Below are 20,091 nucleotides of genomic sequence, written 5' to 3' on the forward strand. Positions count from 1 at the left end.
CCCCCCCCCCCGAAATAAGATTTATTACATAAAGGTCTCTCTAGCCTGTTGCAAAGAAGGATTTTTTCTTTTGGTTTCCAGTAGGTGGTGTCTAAGACTCTTGGATTCCTGATTTACATAGTCTTAATAAGGCCTTTTTTTCCCTTATAGATATTCAATCACTCTCGCTACCCTCATTCTCAGTCCCTGTTATTATTAGCTATAGTGTCGGTAGCTTTGGCTCAGATTTCTCTGAGGCTCCATGGTGTTCGCTCTTGGAGGATATGGGTGGAAGGACTGTCTGGGTTGGGAAATGGGGGCTGCAGCTCAGCTCTGCGTTTTGCAACCATAGCTAGTAATAATTAACTGTTGTTTCCCTGCCATCCCCTACTTCTCTGCCATCCTCACTTCTCTGCTTTCTGCTCTGATACCTAGGCACTGCCACCGGCTGCGTGGAGCTCACATCTCTCCCAGGCAAGGCTGTTCAGTGAACTCGCCTCACCTTCTTTGCCCCTCTTCCTACAGGGTGCTCTGGCTGCAAGGGCAGCTTCTTTGTTTCTCTTAGTCTACCACTCAACTCCTGGGGTTCTGACCTGTGGTAGCTCTTATGCATAGATCCCAAGCTCATATGTGCTGGTGTGAAGTTTGGGTGTTTTCTGTTGAGTTTTAGATGTTCAGCTTATTGTTTTTTCAAAGGGAGAGATCCTGAATGTCTCTCATTCCACCATGTTTCTGATGTCACTTAGTCAAAAAATTCTGTGGAAAAATTTTAAGAGTTTCAGACAGAGGCAAAGACTTCAACAGGATAGAAATTCCTATTAAAAAGTTGGAATGTGCCTGAGTCTTGTGGAGCTCCATTGAAACCAAAGGTCAGGAAGACAGGGTGAACCCCAATCCCATTTGTACTTCACAAATCTGTTTATTTATTTTTTACAAAGTGTAACTCCTTGACAATAAGGAGAAATGAAGAATGGATGCTGTTTCACAGCCTTCTTGTCATTTCTATATTTCCTTTTACCCGATACCAAATAAATCTCACTGTTGCCCCTTCCACTCTTGAGAAGCTGATTTATCAATATGAGTGAAACATGTGCTTTATGAGTGCATCCAGTTTCCAACTCAGAGGATGACATGTTTAACACATTCTCATAAAACAGTAATGCACCTGTTTTGCATGTCACTTCAAAGTGACTCTGAGATGACTCAAATGTTCTTTACAAGCCATCTCTCTGAATGGATTATAAACAGTCCTATTTAATCCAAAAATATATATCTGTTTGTCTAGGAATATGTAGTAACCCAAGCACTTCATGAGTTTGACAGACCAAAGCCTGCTACTGTGTTGTTGTTTTTTTTTAACCAAGTGAGACCTATCAGAGATGCATTACTTAATAATCTCAAAAAATGTCAGGTGCACTTACATATAATCCAAAACCATATACTCCATGGCACACTCAGCTCCCTCTGCATGAGTTTGAAACACCACTGTAGAGCTGATGCCCTTTCCTTATGTTGTTCCTTTTCTACTGCATCTATGCTCTGGCTACTACCAAGTGTTGTCTGAGCCTCTGAATTTGCTGTTGCCCATTTTGCTTCTGGGGGTCTTGCTCCCTGTTCCAGAATCACGTGGGATTGAAATCATAAGGGCCCTGTTCTTTCAGTCTGACATATCGACCTTATCGCAGTGGGGTGCAGGACTGGTTGAAAGGGCCAGTGTTATACATGAGTTAGGTGAGGTTTCCAGCTAGGAAGTGGCAGAGGCTGGCGTTCCTGACTGAAAGCAGTTCTACATTGCCAGTTCTCTTCAGCAATCACCTATTTCTGGAATAAAACCTGATGGGTGGGCCAGCCACAGGGCTTAAGAGTGCAGCTTGTGGCATTAGGGCAAACTGAAAGAATGCAGATACAGCCAGAACTTGGGTGATTGAAGAAGTCAATGTGCTTTGAGTGAGGCTGGGCTCCCAGTAGGCTGTCAACTAAGGGCCAGCCCTCTGGCAGAGGCCAGAGCAGACTTCCTGAGCCTTGGTTCTCATGGAGTCTCCACAAACCCTGGGAGCAAGACCACCCTACCCATTTGTTTTGGCCTGAACTGAGGCTGGGGAAGAGGTGGGGCAACACATTAGTGGGGTCTTCAGGAGGCATCTGCTATTAATAGAGTCCCAGCTGGAGTCCTGAGAAATCATTCCAAGCAGAAGGCACAAAAATTCAGTATTTGTTGTTGAATAAAGCCCTCTTCTTGTGGCCCTCTGCAGGCTGTTATTATGATACTCCCACAACCAAAGCCAGCAGTGTTGAAGAGAGGCAGTCTCAAAGACAGCCCAGGACAGCAGCTGTCTGTGTTCAGTCCAGCTCCTTTGGGGCCAAGCCTGGAAATGGCCAAAAATAGGGATCTTTTGGATTATCACCCGCCCCCACCCTGGGGGGCCTGCAGTACAGCCGGCAATTGGGGATTTCATGTCCCCTCATACCCTGACATCCAGGTCACTGATATTTCTGCTTTAGTTTTTCTTTTGTTGGCTGACAAAGAAGTGACCACCAGCCACTCTTTCAGCTCACCACCTTCCCCCTTGGAGCTTTCACACTCCCTGCTTCTTCCTATATTTCCTCTTCTGCCAACTGGAACCAACCAGGCTGAAAGCATGTGGCAGCTCCAGAGAGGAGCTCTGTGAAGGCAGCTGCATTTTTACATGGATTCAGGCCCCTCTGAACCCTTTGATTGACACAGGTAATTTTCCCAATAAAAGCTTATTGAGGGCAGACTGGCTGTCAATCTCAGCTGGTTTCTATGAAGTTAATGCTGGTCTGTCAGTAATCTCTCCCCTTACCAGGCCTCCATTGTCTCTTCCCATTACCCTGAAATCCCAGTCTCTCCCCTGAGGCCTTCTTTTTATTTGCCTTCTACTTTAAGCTTTCACCTCCAATCCCCTGTTTCTTCCTTCTCCTGCTGGCCCAAGAGGCTCATACATCTACTTCTCCAGTTATCCTAATACTCCTGCACCCAATTTTTACTCTTGCTCTTTTTCCTTTCTGCCATTTTTATCACCCCCAATATTCCACCTCTCATCCTCACTCCAGCTGATAAATTCAATTCCAGCCCATTCTCCCCAACCATCATCCTATTCCTAAAGACTCTTTTCATCCATTGCAGGGTTGTGTCCTAATCAAACACCCCAGCTCCCTGGATCTTGGCTTCTATCAAGCCCACTCCCCACTCAGGCAGAGAGAGTGTTCTTAAGGTGTTTGGGTTGGTGATTTGTTTTAAAGCCTGGCCTGTGGCTCAGGAAGTGAGAACTCATGTCTCCACCACCATTCAGGCTGCCAAATATATATCTTTTAATCCTAAGACAAGGCCGGTCAGAAAGCTGAAGAGACATAGCAGCAAGACCCAGGCCTGCAGGATGCTGAAGGCAATGGCATTGGGTGGCTCAAGGGCCTGGCTAAGATGTTTGTTTGACTTGGGATTTTTTAAGTTTCTGTGTCAGTAAGGGTCACCCATGGCCTGCTGAGTTGGCCAGTCCTGCTGCAGGTTTTGTATACCTGTGCCATATCCCTATGTATGTGGGACACAGAGCCTGGCCGGATGTTTTCTCTGCCCTTTTTGTGGGTGTGTCTGTGAGGGGATTAGGGGGACGTGCCCATCCGGGCACGTGTCAATGTATGAATGTCTGTTCCTGTGTGTCTGTATGACCATTTCGGTGTGTATCTGGGTGTTTTTTATGGTGTTCTTGATGATATGTGGGTTTTATTGTATGACTACAAATCAGCATGTGTACAGAAAATGTCTTTTGCATGTATCAATGTCTAGATGAGTGTGTTAGTGTTTCATCTCTTTTTCCCACAGAGATGTGGAAGTATGTAATTGGGCATGGGTGTAAGGGACAAATGAAAAAGGTGAGGGGAATCCTGTCAGTAATATTGTGACAATTCATTGGGTGACAGATGATCACTGGACTCAGAGTGGTGAGCACTTTGGAAGGTTTGTAACTATTGGATCAGTACATTATGTACTTGAAACTCATATCACCTTAAATATGATCTCTGCCTAAATCAAGGATATAAATGTACAAAAGTTTCAAGAAATGGACTCAAGGGACTCTGCCCAAAAGGACCATTTTTTCCCACCCCAGCCCCAAATCAAGAAGGTGGAGATTCCTGTGCTGCATCCTCACAGCCAGAGGGGGTGCACAACCTTCCAGGCCGGCAAGTTGGATATCCTACATGATGGCCTGAACAGGTCGGGGCAGAATCTACCTCAGGACTAAAGCATCCTTCAGAGCAGGGAGTCCCACCCAGCCTCTGGGATTAATAAGGCCCCTTCTCTTTGAGGCCAAACCCTTTCAGGGGGACTTGATAGCTGAGGATGGGGCCTGGATGTAGCATCTGTCAGACTATTTTCTAAATAGTGAGTAGAGAACCTTCCATTTGCTTCAATGTGAGCTCGCACTTCATTTGTCACTTTCTTGCTCCATGGATTCATGAATTTCTGGTGCTCATGGAAAAATGGGTGTCTGAGATGCCATTCTGTTCAAATGGCCAGTCTTAGATTTGAAGATATGTCGGCAGTGTGCTGGAACCTATTATTGCACTCATCAAACTTCAATAGATCTACTTAGGCCCCTTTTACCCTTTGCTACACTTCTCTCCTAAAATTTGGAAAGAGCTTGCTTGGTGATCTATATAGAATGGTTTTCAGCATGCAATTCATAGCACCCTATGTGGTTTTGTATACATTTTGGGTTGGGACTTGAGACTTGGGACTTGGGACTTGAGAAAAATTCCAACAGTTTCAGACAGAGGCAAACACTTCGACAGAGCAAAAATGACTATCAAAAACATGGGACGTGCCCATATACTGTTGTTATGCAAGAGCCCCAGGCCTGGGACTTACACCTTGGTTTGGACATTCCAGAAGAACCACCAAGTAGACCAGAGAAATGGTGTGAAATGCTATTTATTACTTAGAAGGTAGGGAAGCTTCAGCAGCAGCTGGTTGAAATTTTAGGGAAAAAAGCTGTTGACCAAGAGCAAGCAGAGTTTACCTTTATGCACACAAGTAGAGGGAGGGATTATCTCATCAAAGCAGTAGCAGCCTTCTCATATGGATGGAAGCAAGATATGTTGCTTGGTACAGGAACAGATAATATCCATGGGAGCAGTATAAAATGTCCTTGGGAGTAGGCATTGCTGAAAGCTCTTTGCATACTGCCTTCCTTGTTGGCTGGCTGGGAAGCTATCAGTCTACTGAGTATGTGGAGGGGCCATGTTCTGAGCTAACCCTATACTCTACCATGAAATAGCTCCTCCACCTCACATTCTTTATTTCAGTTCTTCTGGACGGGGAGTCCTTGGGTGGTTAGAGTATTTGTATATTGCACTCATATATAAAATACAATAACGACTATATCTTAACCCTAACAGTACACATAAGCCAATCAGTCCTGTTACCAGGTAATAGCCCCAAGGAGAGCCACCAAGTGATTAAGGGGTTTGTTCCAAGTGCTGCAACATGTGAGGATACAATTTCTGTTACTTAGCACAGTCTCTTAAATATTCCTGAACTGTTAAAAAAGAGAGGGCATGACTGATCCAGAAGCTGTCAGCTATAAAAAGGTGGAGTTCTAGGGTTAGAGGAATAAAACTGTCTAACATTCAATCGAACGTATTGTTAGTATTTGGTTTACTGTGAATACAAAGTAAGCTTCTTCATGTTCTATTTATTCGAGTCTCAGGTTTCCAGAGGTGTAACTGTAGGTTTAACAGGTTATATTAGCCATTATATACGTGACTCCTATGTCTATGAAAATGAGAGGAAAAAAAGGTTAATAATCAGACTAAAATATAAATTAACTTCTCAGTTTATAAGACTGTCAGTAAAGATTTCTAAATATAAGGCTGAAAGCATGTGAAACTTGAAATGTCCCTAATGATGTCCTCAGATTCCAGGGCAAACCTTTTGCATGGCCCGCATAGCACCAATCACTGAGATTGTTCAAACGTGAGCTGTTATGGCAGTCTCTTGAATTTTATACCAAGTCATCCATCTTTAGCTTTCATGGCTTAGAAAGAGCAGTTATGGTTTTCAGGAATTCCTAATTGAAAGATGGGAGAAAAATTACAAATCAAAAACATGTTCAAAGAGCCACAGACAGATGTCAGAGGAAACTAAAAGAATTCAAGACCCAATCCAATTTCTAAGTAGAAAATATATTAAAACATAAAAGACAATGAATATTTACATGAGTATATTTTAATTTTTATTGAAACTTGTTTTTTCTTTATTCTCCAACAACCCCTATTTTTACCAAAGATAGCCTAATTAAGGCTCATTTATTTGTGAACTAACTCATTTCAATAAGCTTGGCTTAGTCATTTGCATAAGCCCAATAAGAATATTTAGGCACTTTTAATTTTGCTTTGCTGGACTTTTACAAGTAATCTTCAGATTGAACTTAAAGGCGTCTCAATGCCAGAAAAGTTAAGGACTTGCCTTCAGAGGATGCCTGCAGTAGCTATAGGTTTCAGGTGAATTCTGCTTTTCTTTAGGTCTCCAAGATATTTTGAAGTTCCTGCACCTGCCAAGAAGTGACAATTTTTACACACGTGGTAAGACTGTTGGGAAGCATGAGAGCAAGGTACCAGGCCATTAATTCCAAAAGCTTTTTTTTGGCTTCTGGAAGTCCATCTTAATTCCTTAAAGTTGTTTAGACATATTCGAGTCTGTGCATTCCTCTCAAATATGACATTCCAGTCAAAGGCTTGGTAATCAAAACTAGTTTCCAATCATGTACTATTATAAAGAGAACAGATTCTCATTGAACTTATGCAAATAATCTCATTGCCATGAGAGTAAGAATAAATACTCATTAAAAGTGTTTATGTTCCAGAGGGTAAGTAGGAAAGAAAAGAGACACTACAATTCTGCATAATTATTAGCAAAACTTAGTTCTTACTATTGTGGAAATATGATTTCCTTAAATAGCCAAGGGCCTGATTAAGACAATATAAAACATGGGAAATTATTTTGATAAAATAGAACTTTTGTTTTCTTCAGGCAGAAACCTTCCCCATAATATCATGAGCAGACCAAAAGTCCCAGAAACTATCTTATTTAGCAGCAGGAGAAAACACAATTCCAATTTTGTATTAGCCTGCTTTTGACAGTTAAATTTATTTCCAATCTTGTTTAGCTTAACCATACATAAAGTTTCCTATTTCAATATTTTTCTTCATAGAACTGCAACTTTTTCATCCCTTCAGTTTGCCTCTTGTTATTCATTTAGAAATAAGCAACTTTAGGACAAACTACTTTCCTTTAATCTCCTTTAAAATAAATCTCTATAACTTATAACTTCTGCTACTAAACACACACATTTCCCTTTCAATTGTAATACGAATCCTTAACTCTTGAAACTTCAATTTCTAGTGGTAGTTAGAAAATAAGCAATTAATATCATTTAGATAGTAAATTTATGATTATATTTTGTAACTTCTAGAAGTATTTCATTTGCCCTTGATTGTTTTACAGACGCCAGAAAAAGGCGTGGGCAGGGTACGACTTGCTGTAAGTCTGAAAGAGAGGCACAGGTTAGCATGACATCATCAATATAATGGCACAATTGTATGGTGGAGGGTTTATTCTAGCCAGTCAAATTCTTAGCCACAAAACCAGGGCTAATAGTGGGCCTATAGGGATACCCCATTGGTAGGACAGTGAAAGTATATTGTCCCCAGGTAAAGGCAAATTGATCTTGACTGTCTCGGTGAATATTTTGGATGTGTCCTAGTCCCACAAAATTCATGTAGGTAAGGAGCTGAGGGTCCAGAGTGTTCTTCATTTGAGTCCATTTCAGGATGTAGCTACTCATCCATCGAGAAGGGGTTGGAAATTCTGCCCTGATCTAAGCTGCTGACACAGGGTAACCAGTACTGCTTTGGATTGCTTATCAATCTTTTTTGGGTTGACCCTGATCCTTATCCAATCCATCCATAGTTGCCTTCTGGTCACCTTCACTGGACCATCCTTACTTTCCACCTATACACCGAGAATTGACTCTCTTTCCCCTGGACCTGTCATGCCCATTGTTTCTGTCTGGCCAGTTAAATTTCTCTCAAATGGGCAACAACCTGTGTTGCCATCTGAATTGTTCTCCCCACTAGGGTGAACAGGATGGGAGCCAAAGTACCATAATAGGCAGGCAGGGCCAGCTGAATGATGTGGTCTCCCATACCTGCTGTAAATGGCACTGCATCAAGGCCCTCAAATGGTTCACTGTAAATAGAATGCCACATTCCCATCTCCCTAAAAAACACCTGTAGTTCTGACATAGACATTTTAGCAAATCACCTTCTTTTGGCCAAGCCACTCAGCAGCCTGCAGGGAGCTAGTTCAGTAGCAACACATTTTCTGTATATTGGATTGCCTTATGTATGCATTGGCACAAAGAAGGGTGGGTGGTTATAGAGGCCATCCAAGTCAACTCATCCCCAGACAGTATAAGCCATCAACACCAGTATCCCAGAGGTGAAATAGTCAACCCATGATGGATTCTGATCTTTTCTGGCACCAATCTATATGGCCAAGCAGAGGTATGTAGATTTGTAAGGAGATTAGGCAGGTCCTTGAATCTTGCCCCTCAGGTCATTCTTGTTGAGTCTCTAGGTTTTGAACAATTACCTGGTAGGCCAGAGACACATATGTGATTTCCTCTGGGTGGGACGCCTCTATTTCTTCACCTCACTCAAATTCACTTTCTGCTGTGGAGTTCCAATTACTGGGGTTCCAGTAAGACTGTACAATTACTGTCCATTTGAGAGCTTTCATTAGCTTCTACCCCCAAATTTTTGCATGGCGGCAGGCCGTCCTCCAGTTGCTTAGTATTCTTTTCTAACTGTTGTCCCAGAACATTCTTGCTATAAGCCTGTGTGACTTGCAGTTCTCTTTCTAGCCTTAGTCCCTCTTCCACTTTTTCACCTTTTCTTCAGTCTGCAACCATTTAGCAGTAGCCTCACTCATCACCAGCAAGAGGGGCCAGCCATCTGTGGCTGCTACAGTCTGCAGCTCCTTTGTTTTAAATAACACAATTCTCCTATTTTCAGAAAATACTCTGTAAGAGGCCCAAAGGTGTGTTGGGGGCAACCCCCCATTCCCATGGTGGGCCCTAAGAATCCAAAAGCCTTGCCACCTCAAACAAATGGACCCAGAGACCCATCCTGGGATTCCATCCAACAGACCCTTACCAGGCTTGCTTGCTCTCCTCATTTGAGGTTGACTCAACTGGGATACTTTGTGGAATACTCTGCCAACTAGGTCTCTTGTAATGCAAGAGACCTAGGCCTTTAACTTGCACCTAGGTTTGTATATTCTGGAAGAACCATCAGAAGGACCAGAGGGATGAGAAATGCTGTTTATTACTCACAAGGCAGGGAAGCTTCAGCAGCAGCTGCTTGGAGCTGCAGGAAGAAAGCTGCTGACCAAGAGCAAGCAGAGTTTGTTTGCTTTTTTATGCACACAAGCAGAGGGAAGGGTTATATCATTGGGGGAGAAGAAGCCTTCTCAGGCATATGGGAGCAAGATGTGCTGCTTGGTTACAGGAGCAGATAACATCCATGTGAGCAGTAGAAATCGATTTTGGGAGTAGAAATTGCTGAAATATCTTTGGTTACTGCCTTCCTTGGCTGCTGGCCAAGCAGATATGTCATTTGACTATGTAGTGGGGCTATGTTCTGAGTTAACCCTACACCCACGGAGCCCCATTTGAGCCTGAAGAGAAACAGCATGCACCCCACTCGGCTGTACTCTGTTTATTTTTCTACAAAGTATAATTCTTTGAAAAAATTTGGAAAATGGAGAATGAATGCTGATTCACAGATTTCTTGTCATTTCCATATTTCGTTCAACCTAATCCCATATCACACTGTTGCTTTTCCAGCTCTCAAGAAGCTGACTTATCTATAAGAGTGGAACATGCCCTTTATGAATGCATCAGGTTTTCAACTCAGAGCATGAATGTGTTTGACATGTTCTCATGAAAAAGTGATGCAGTCACCCTGCCAGTCACTTTGGGGTGACTCTGGGATGATGCAAATGTTTGAATGCTAACCATCTCTGTGAATGGATTAAAAACTCTCATCGAGTCCAAAAAATTTTTGCAGTTTGTCTCAGAATCTGTAGTAACTTAAATGCCTGTTTGTGTTTGACAAATCAAAGTTTGCTGCTGTGTTTCCTTTTTACCAAGTGAGAGCTATCAGAGGATGCACTGCTTAATAACCTCAGAGAAATGTTAGGTGTGTTACCTAATCATCCAACACTGTATACTCCATGGCATGCTCAGCACCTGCTGCCTGGGCTTGAATCATCACCCTAGAGCTGACGCCCTTTCCACATGTCATTTCCTCCACTGCCTTCACGCTCTGGTCACCACCAAAATGTTGGTCACGCTCACCACCAAAATGTTGGTCATGCTCACCACCAAAATGTTGTCTGAGCCTCTGAATTTGTTGTTGCTTATTTTGTTTCTGGGGCTCTTGCTCTCTCTTCCAAGAACACATTGCTGTGTAAAAATATTTCTTGTTTCTTTCAGTTTGACATATTGTTCTTACCTCGGTGGGGTGGACGCTTGGCTGAAAAGGCCAATGTCACAGAGGAATTAGGTGAGCTTTCTAGCTAGGAAGTGGCAAAAGCTGGATTTCCTATCTTGATGCAGCCCTGAAATCACCACTGCTGCCTGGTGACCATCAGTCTCCCAACTAAGGACTGGTTGCTGGACCAGCCAGTGGGCTAAAGGGAGTAGCCAGCAGCATCCATGAAATTGAGAGAATGCCGACGCATCCACAACTTGGGTGGCCAAAGAGATCAATGTGTGGCAGGTGATGTTGGCCTCCCAGTAGGCCGGTGTCTAATGGCCTGACTTCTGGCATAAGCCAGAGTAGGCCTCCTGAGCCTTGTTTCACATGAGGTTTCCAAGTACCCTGGAATCAGTAAAGCCAGATTACCCTGCCCATCTGTTCTGGCCTGAGCTGACACTGGGGAAGAGATGATATGATACACTAGTAGGGTCCCCAGGAGAAGGCTGCTATTGATGGAGCCACAGCTGGACACTGGAATCCTGAGAAATCATTCCAGATATAGGACACAAAAATCCAACTTTTGTTGTTAAATGAAGCCCTCTGCCTGTGGCCCCCTACAGGCTGTTATCATGACACTTCTGCGACCAATACCAGCAGTATTGAAGAAAGGCAATCTGAAATAGGATCCAGGACAACAGCTGGCTGGGTTCTGCCCAGGCTGCTCAAGGGCAGATGTGAAACAGGCCAGGAATTGGGAGGTCTCGAAGCCACCGCTCTGCCCTCTCCTGAAGTATCAGCACATGGCCAGACCCCGGGGGACCTACAGGGTAGCTAGCCTTGTGGGGTCCCATTTTCTACCCTACTCTGACTGTCCATGTCACTGAAATTCCTGCTTTAGATCCAAGTCTGTTGACTGACCAAGAAGTGACCAACAGCCACTCTTCCAGTCCACCCACCTTTCCATGGAGCTTTCACCCTCCCTGGCTCTGTTCACTGTTTCCTCTTCTGTCAACAGAACCAGTCAGGCCCAGGACTAGTGGCAGCTCCAGAAGGTAGTTCTGGGTGAGTTGAGGCAAATTCAACCCCTCCATGCCCCTTGCTTGGCACAAGTGAGTAACCCAATCAAGACTCCTTTGAGAGAGAACTAGCCGTCAATTAATCACAGCTGTTTTTCATGCAGTTGATGCTGGCCACTCAGAGAGCTCTCCCCTTTCCCAGGCCTCCACTATCTTCTACCATCACTCTTAAGCCCCATTCTTTTCCCTGATGTCCCTTTCCTTTTGCCTTCTACTCTAAGATTCCACCTTGACTCTCTTATCTCTTCCAGCTCCTGCTTCCTCTAATCAGTTCATCCTTTTCCTCCTCCAGGTTTCCTTATACTCCTGCAGAAAATTCTTTCTCCCTCCCTCTTCTCTTTCTCCCATCTTCATCACCCCTGTCCCTCTACCTCTGGCCCTCACCACAGCTCATTTACCTAATTCCAGCCCATTCTCCCTGTCACCCATCCTATTTCTAAAGAATCTTTTCCTCCACAGTAGGGCTCTGGGTCCCAACCAGGCACCCCAGCTCCTGGGAACTTGGATACTGTCAACCCCCTTCCTGGCCAGGCAGGGGCAGCTGGGGACAGTGTTCTTGGGGTGTGTAGGTTTGTAATTTGTTTTTAAGCCTGGCCTGTGGCTCAGGAAGAGCAATCCTGCAACATCTCCCCAATTCAGACTGTCATGCATACAGCCATTCCTCCTGAGGCAAGGCCAGCCAGAGGGCTGAGGCAACTGCTGAGGTGACTGCACAGCAAGGCCCAGTCCTACAGGGCAAAAAAAAAAAAAAATCAGGTGGCTCAAGGCCCTAGTTGGGGAGCTTGCTTGACTGGGTATTTTTTATGTGTCTGCGTCACTCAGGTCAGACATGGCCCACCTAATTGGCTTATTCATCTGTGGGTGTTTTGTGTTTTGTAGCATACCACATTTCTAAGTGGGATCCAATGTCTCTTTTGCCCTGTCAGGGTCAGCGATATTCTTGCTTCAGATCAAAATCTGTTGGCTGAACAAGAAGTGACCACCAGCCACTATTTCAGCCTATTCCCTTTTCCCATGGAGCTTTTACTCTTTCTGGCTCTGTTCTATTTCCTCTTCTGCCATCCATAACCTGCCAGGCCCAGAGCGGGCAGAAGCCCCAGAGGGGAGCTCTGTGAGGACAGGAGCAAATTGATGTAAATTCAACCCTGCTGAGACCCTGGACTGGCACAGGTGAATTACCCAATCAAGGCTCCTTGGAGAGAGGACTAGCTGTCATTAAATCACAACTGTTGCCCATGCAGTGGCCAGGGCAAGAGTTCTCCTTTCCCCCAGGCCTCTACTGTATCCTCCCATCTCTCTGTAGCCTATTCTCTCCCCTGACAACCCTTGTCCATGTGCCTTCTACTCTAAGCTTCAACCTCCACTCCCCTGTGTCTTCCAACTCCTATAGGTTCCAAACAGCCCATCTTCCTTCTCTTCCAGTTTTTCTTATACCATTGCCACCCATTCTTTCTCCCTTCCCGCTCCCTCTCTCCCATTTCATCAACCCTGGTTTTCACCCCAACTATTCCACCCACTTCTGGCCCATTCTACCCTCCCCCATCCATTTCCTGGATACTCTTTTCCTCCACTGCAGGGTTCTGGGTCCCAGCCAAGCAACCTACCTCGTGGAACCTTCGCTCCTGTCAAGCCCTCTGCTGGCCATGCCAGCACAGCTGAGAACAGCGTTCTAGGAGCATGTGGGTCAGTGATTTGTTTTGAAACCTGTCCTCTGGCTCAGAAAGTATGACTTCATGTCCCCACTCCAAGTTAGGGTGCCAGGCATATGCCCATTTCTCCTGAGGCAAGGCCAGCCAGAGTAGCCCTCTGGCTGAGGAGACTGAGCAGCAATACCCACGAACGGATGGCAAAGGAAGAAAGGTATTGGGTGGCTCAAGGGCCTGGCTGGGATTCTTGCTTGACTTTGGGGGTTTTTCTGTGTCTGTGTTAGTTAGGATCTGCCATGGCTACCTCATTGGCTCGTTCATCTGCGGATGTTGTGTAGCTGAACCACGTCCCTAAATGTCTGGACACTGAGTCAGAGAAGTTCCCGGGCTAGGTGTTTTCACAGCCTCTTTGCATAGGTGGGTGTTTGTGTGGGGAATAAGTGAATGTGTCTGTGCTGGCATTGTCAGTGCGTGGAACGTCTGCCCATGTGTGTCTGTGTGAACATTTCTGTGAGTGTCGGGGTGTGTTTTCATGTGTTTTTTAGTGTTATATGGGAGTATTGCGTGTGTTAAGTGTGAGTGCAAATCAGCATGTGTGCATCAAGTGTCATGTGCGTGGATCATCATCTAGATGAGTGTGTGATTGTTTCATTTCTATTTCCCCACAGATGTATGGAAATACTTGGTTTGGCATGGTTTTGATGGATAAGTGAAAAAAGTGAGAACAATCCTGTCAGTAATATTGTGATAGTTTGCTGGATGACAGATGATTACTAGACTCTGGGTGGCCAATAATTTGGAAGATGTGTCACTGCCAGATCAGTGCATCATGCACCTGACAAAACTAAAATCTCCTTGGATACTGTCTCTGCCTAAATCAAGGATATAAACTTTTTTTAAAAGTGGTGGAAATGTCATCAAAGGAACCTTTGGGAAGGGACTGTTCCCCCAATGCCAGCCCCAAATCATAGTCGAAGCTTCATGCGCTGCATCCGCGTGGCCAGCAGGGGGTGCAATGCCTCCCACGTCTAATCAGTCGGAGCTCCTGCTTGCTGGCCTACAAGGGACAAGGCAGAATCCACCTCAGGACTAGAGCTTCCTGTTTTCTAGAGTGGAGATCGCTGCCCAGCCTCTGGGGCCAGTGGAGGCTCTGTTTACCTGAGGACAAAGCTTAGTCTGGAGCCCTGGTGGCTGAGGAGGGGGATGGCTCTGGCTTCTGTCAGATAATTTTCTATATAGTGAATAACCTTTCCTTTGCTCCAAGGTGACTTAGTGCTTCTTTTTTTAACTTTCTTGCCTAATGGACTCATGAATTTCTGATGCTCGTGGGAAAATGGGTGTCTGAGATGACATGCATTCCAAGTGGCCGTTCTTAGGATTCTACACATGTAAACAAAGGGCAGGCAGTCTCTGTAGCACCCATCACCATTCAGTGGATCCCCAAAGGCCCCTTTGGCCTGTCCCCAACCCCCATCTCACATAATATTTGAACAGACGTTGCACAACGACCAGTTTAGGAAGGTTTTTGGCATCCAGTTCAAAGCATCTTGTGTGGTTCTGTATGAATTCCAGAGTGCTTCCTGGGAGAAATCCCAACTGAGTTTCAGGCAAACACCTCCACAGGGCAAAAATTAACAACAAAAAGTTGGGTTGTTCCAGTGTCCCTTGGATCCCCATTTTAACCCAAGACCAAGGAGACAGATTGTGCACCAACCCCATTTGCACTCAATGAGACTGTTTATTTTTCCACAAAGTATAATTTCTTGCAAAATATTACGAAATAGAGAGTGGATTCCATTTCACAGCCTTCTTGTCATATCCATATTTCTTTCAATCCCATCCCAAATGGACCATGCTGTCCCTCTTCCAGCTCTCCAGAAGCAAACTTATCAATAAGAGTGGAAGATGTCCTTTGTAAGTGCATCTCATTTTCAACTCAGTGGATTAATGGGTTTGACACAATCTCAAGAAACACCCATCTGTCCTGCCAGGCATTTTCTTTCTTTCTTTCTTTCTTTCTTTCTTTCTTTCTTTCTTTCTTTCTTTCTTTCTTTCTTTCTTTCTTTCTGGCAAGGCAACTCTTGGTCGACCTCACGGATTGCAAGGACTTTGTCAGCTTACAATCACTTATTTTTTTATTTTTTATGCCTACAGCACCTGGTCTTCCCAGGTGGTCTCCTATTCAAGTACTAACCAGGCCTGACCCTGTTTAGCTTCTGAGATCAGATGGGATTGGGCTTGTTCAGAGTGGCATGGCCATAGACCCTGCCAGGCATTTCAAAGTGACTCTGGGATTCCTCAAGTGTTCTTTGCCAGCCATTTCTGTGAATGGATTAAAAAAAATCCCATCAAATCCAAAACACATTCCAGAGTGTTCAGAAATCTGGAGTAACTGCAATGTTCAACTAGGGTTTGACAGACCAAAACCTGCTGCTGTGTGTCCTTTTGACCAAGTAAAGCCTGTCAGCGAGACATTATTAAAAACCTCTGAAAAATTTCAGGGTCTCTCCCTTGTAATCCAAAACCTGTATGCTGCACTGCATGCTTGGCACCTGTGGTCTGGGTTTTAACCTTCATTGTAGAGCTGATGCCCTTTCCACATGTTGTTTCCCTTCTACTCCCCTCATGATCCGGTCACCATCATTGTGTTGCCCGAGCCTCAGAATTTGCTGTTGGTCATTTTGCTTCTAAGGGTTTTGCTCTCTGTTCCAAGAGAACATGGAAGTGAAATCATAAGGGACCTGTCCCTTTCTGGCTGACATAGTGCCCTTCCCTTGGTGGGGTGGGGGACTAGTTGAAAGGGCCAGCATCACAGAACTATGTGAAGTTTCCAGCTAGGAAGTAGCAAAGGCTGGAGTTCCTGGCCGAAAGCAGCCCTGAAATTGCCAGTGTTGTCTGGTGACCGCCCAGCTCTAGAGTAAGGACTTGTGGCTGGAACAGCCACTAGGCTGAAGGAGACAGCTTGTGGCATTTGAGCAAATTGAGAGAATGCAGATGCAGCCACGACTTGGGTGGTTAAAAAGGTCCAGGTTGGGCGGGTGAGACTGGGCTCCCGGTAGGCCAGTGACTAATGGCTGGCCCTCTGGCAGAGGCCAGAGCAGACTTCCTGGTCTTTAGTTCTCATGGGATCTCCAAGAACATGGGGCTAGTGGTGCATGAACACCCTGCCTGTTTTGTCTGACCTGAACTGAGGCTGAGAAGGAAGTGGTGTGACACACTAGTGGGGCCTCCAGGAGGCATCTGCTATTGATGGAGTCCCAGCTGGATGCAGGAGTCCTGGGAAGTCATTCCAAGTACAGGGCACACAAATCCAATGTTTGCTGTTGAATAAAGCTCACTGCCTGTGGCCTGGTCCAGTCTGTTATCACCAGGCTCCCATGACCATGGTCAGCATGGATAAAGACACCAAAGCTGAGAGAAGGCCCAGAACAAGAGCTGGCCAAGTCCTGTCCAATATCCTGGGGTCAAGAGTTAGAAATAACCTGGAATTGAGAGGTCTGAAAATCACCGTCTTGCCCCCTCCTAGAGAGTCAACACCTGGCCGGACCCCAAGGGGCCAGCAAGGCAGCTTGCCATGTGCTATCTAATGTCCCTCTTGCCCTGGTTATCGGGGTCAGTGATATTTCTGCTTTAGATCCAAGTCTTTTGGCTGACCAAGAGGTAACCACCAGCCACAATTTCTCTTGATGCTTTACTCTTTCTGGCTTTGTCTTTGGTTTCTTCTTCTGCCACCTGGTACCAACCAGGGCAGGCAGAATCCCCAGAGGGGAGGTCATTGAAGGTAGGGACAAATTGATGCATATTCAGCCCTGCTGTGACCCTGGACTGGGATAGGTATGTTGCTCACTCAAGGCTCCTTGGAGCAGAAAGCAGCTATCAATAAATCACAGCAGTTGCCCATGCAGTTGATCCTGGCTAGGGAGTGAGCTCTCCCTTCCCCCAGGCCTCTGATGTGTTCTTCTTTCACCCTATAGCCCATTCTCTCCCCTGAGGATCCCTGTCCATGTGTCTTCTCCTCTAAGGTTTCATCTCCACTCCCCTGTCACTTCCAAATCTTATGGGCCCCAACCAACACATCCTCCTTCTCCTTCAGGTTTCCGTACACTCTGCTGCCAATTTTTTCTCCCTCTCCTTTCTTCTCCCCTATTTTATCAATTCCCATTTCTTCCTCTGGTCCTCATCTCATCTGTTCCACCAACTTCCAGCCCATTCTCTTCTCCCCCATTTTCTTCCTGGACACTTATTTTATACACAGCAGGGCTCTGATATCCAACCAAGGCACAGAGCTGAAGAATGGATCAAAAACCAAAACTTAACCATATGCTGCCTCCAGGAGACACATCTCAGCTCCAAAGACAAATATAGACTCAAAGTGAAAGAGTGGACAATGATATTTCAAGCAAATGGCATTTAGAGAAAAATGGGAGTAGTGGTACTATCACATGAAATAGTAGTGGTAATATCACATGAAATAGACTTCGAAATAAAAAAGGTAAAGAAAGATACTGAGGGACACTTCATAATGTTAAAGGGAATCATGCACCAAGAACATATAACAATTATTAATATCTATGCTTCTAATCAGGGAGCCCCGAAACATATAAAACAATTGCTAACAGAACTAAAGGGAGAAACAGATCAAAACACTATTGTAGTAGGGAACCTAAATATCCCACTGTCGGACATGGACAGATCATCCAAACAGAAAATCAATAAGGAAATAACATCCTTAAATGACACATTAGACCAACTGGACATAATTGACATTTACAGAGCCTTTTATCCCAAAACAGCTGCTTATACATTCTTCTCTACTGCACATGGAACATTCGCAAGGATTGAATATATACTGGGATACAGAGATAGCCTCAACAAATACAAGAGGGTCGAAATCATACCAACCATATTTTCTGATCATAATGCTTTGAAACTAGAGATCAACTGCAAAAAGAAATCAGGAAGAACCACAAATACATGGAGATTAAACAACATGCTACTGAAGAATAACTTGGTTATAGAAATAATACTGGGTTATATAGAAATAATACATGGAGATTAAACAACATGCTACTGAAGAATAACTGGGTTATAGAAAGAAATAAAAAGAGAGATCAAGAGATACATGGAAACGAATGATAAGGATAGTACAACATATCAAAACTTTTGGGACATGGCAAAAGTGGTCCTGAGAGGGAAGTTCATATCATTACAGGCCTATCTCCAAAACCAAGAATGAGCCCAAATAAACAAGCTAACACTTCATCTTAAAAAACTAGAAAAGAACAAATGAAGCCTAAAGTCGACAAAAAGAAAGAAATAATCAAAATTAGAGCAGAAATAAATGAAATTGAAAAAAAAAACAATTAAAAAAAGCAAATGTAACAAAGAGATGGTTCTTTGAGAAGGTTAATAAAATTAACAAACCCCTGGCTATACTCACTAAAGAAAAAGAGAGAAAGGACACAAATAACAAAATAGGGAAAAAAGGGAGTAAATTATGACAGATACCACAGAAATAAAAAAGATCATACAAGAATACTATGTAAAAGTATATAACACCAAATTTAATAACCTAGAAGAAATGGACCAGTACTTAGAAAATTACAACCTTCTTAGACTGAATCAAGAAGAACTGGAAAATCTAAATAGACCGATCAGCAGTATAAAAATTGAAACAATCATCAAGAACATACCAGGACTAGATGGCTTCACCAGTGAACTCTCTCAAACATTCAAAGATTTTATACCTATTCTCCTCAAACTCTTCCAAAAAATTGAAGGAGAGGCAATACTTCCCAACTCATTTTATGAGGCCAGTTGGTACCCTGATACCAACACCTGGTAAAGATAACAGGAAAAAAGAAAACTGCAAACTGATATCTCTCGTGAACACAGATGCAAAAATTTCAAATAAGATACTAGCGAATCGAATACAGCAACATATAAAATGGTTACAGATCATGATCAAGTGTGCTTCATCCAAGAGGTATAGGGATGGTTTAACATATGCAAATTGATTAATGGGATACACCATGTAAACAAATTTAAAAAATAAGAATCATATGATTATATCAATAGATGTGGAAAAAGCCTTCGACAAGATACAGCATCCATTTATGATCAAAACACTTAACAAAATCGGTATAGAAGAAAAATATCTTAACATAATAAAGGCCATATATGACAAACCCTCAGCCAACATTATACTTAACGGTGAAAAACTAATATCCTTCCCTCTAAGATCCAGAAAAAACAATGCTGTTCACTATCGCCACTGTTATTTAATATAATATTGGAGGTCCTAGCGAGTGCAATCAGGCAAGAGAAAGATACAAAAGGCATCCAAATAGGAAACAAAGAAGCCAAACTGTCCTTATTTGCGGATGACATGATTCTCTATATAGTAAACCCTAAAGACTCCACAAGAACATTACTAGAAACAATAAGCAAATACAGTTAAGTTTCTGGAAACAAAATCAATGTTCAAAAATCCATAGTGTTTCTATACTTTAAGAATAAATTGTCATAAAAAGAAGTGGAAAAATAATTCCTTTTGCAATTGCAGCAAAAAGAATAAAATACCTGGGAATAAATCTGATGAAACATGTGAAGGAACTACATAAAGAAAACTATAAATCCCTGTTAAAAGAAATCAAAGAAGATACAAAGAAATGGAAAGATATTCCATGTTCTTGGACTGGAAGGGCAACATAGTTAAAATGACCACATTACCTAAAGTATTATACAGATTTAATGCAATCTCAATCAAAATCCCTTCGGCATTTTTTAAAGAAATAGAACAAAAAATCATCAGATTTCTATGG

The 20,091-nt window shown here is 43.6% G+C and overlaps 1 pseudogene; it reads right to left on the reverse strand.

Moving 5' to 3' along the window:
- Positions 1 to 15,412: 15,412 nt before the first annotated feature.
- LOC111733669 lies at positions 15,413 to 15,531 on the reverse strand (annotated as a pseudogene).
- Positions 15,532 to 20,091: the final 4,560 nt, after the last annotated feature.

The sequence above is a fragment of the Pteropus vampyrus genome, unplaced genomic scaffold (genome assembly GCF_000151845.1).
Source record: "Pteropus vampyrus isolate Shadow unplaced genomic scaffold, Pvam_2.0 Scaffold609, whole genome shotgun sequence".
In the NCBI taxonomy this organism is placed as follows: domain Eukaryota; kingdom Metazoa; phylum Chordata; class Mammalia; order Chiroptera; family Pteropodidae; genus Pteropus; species Pteropus vampyrus.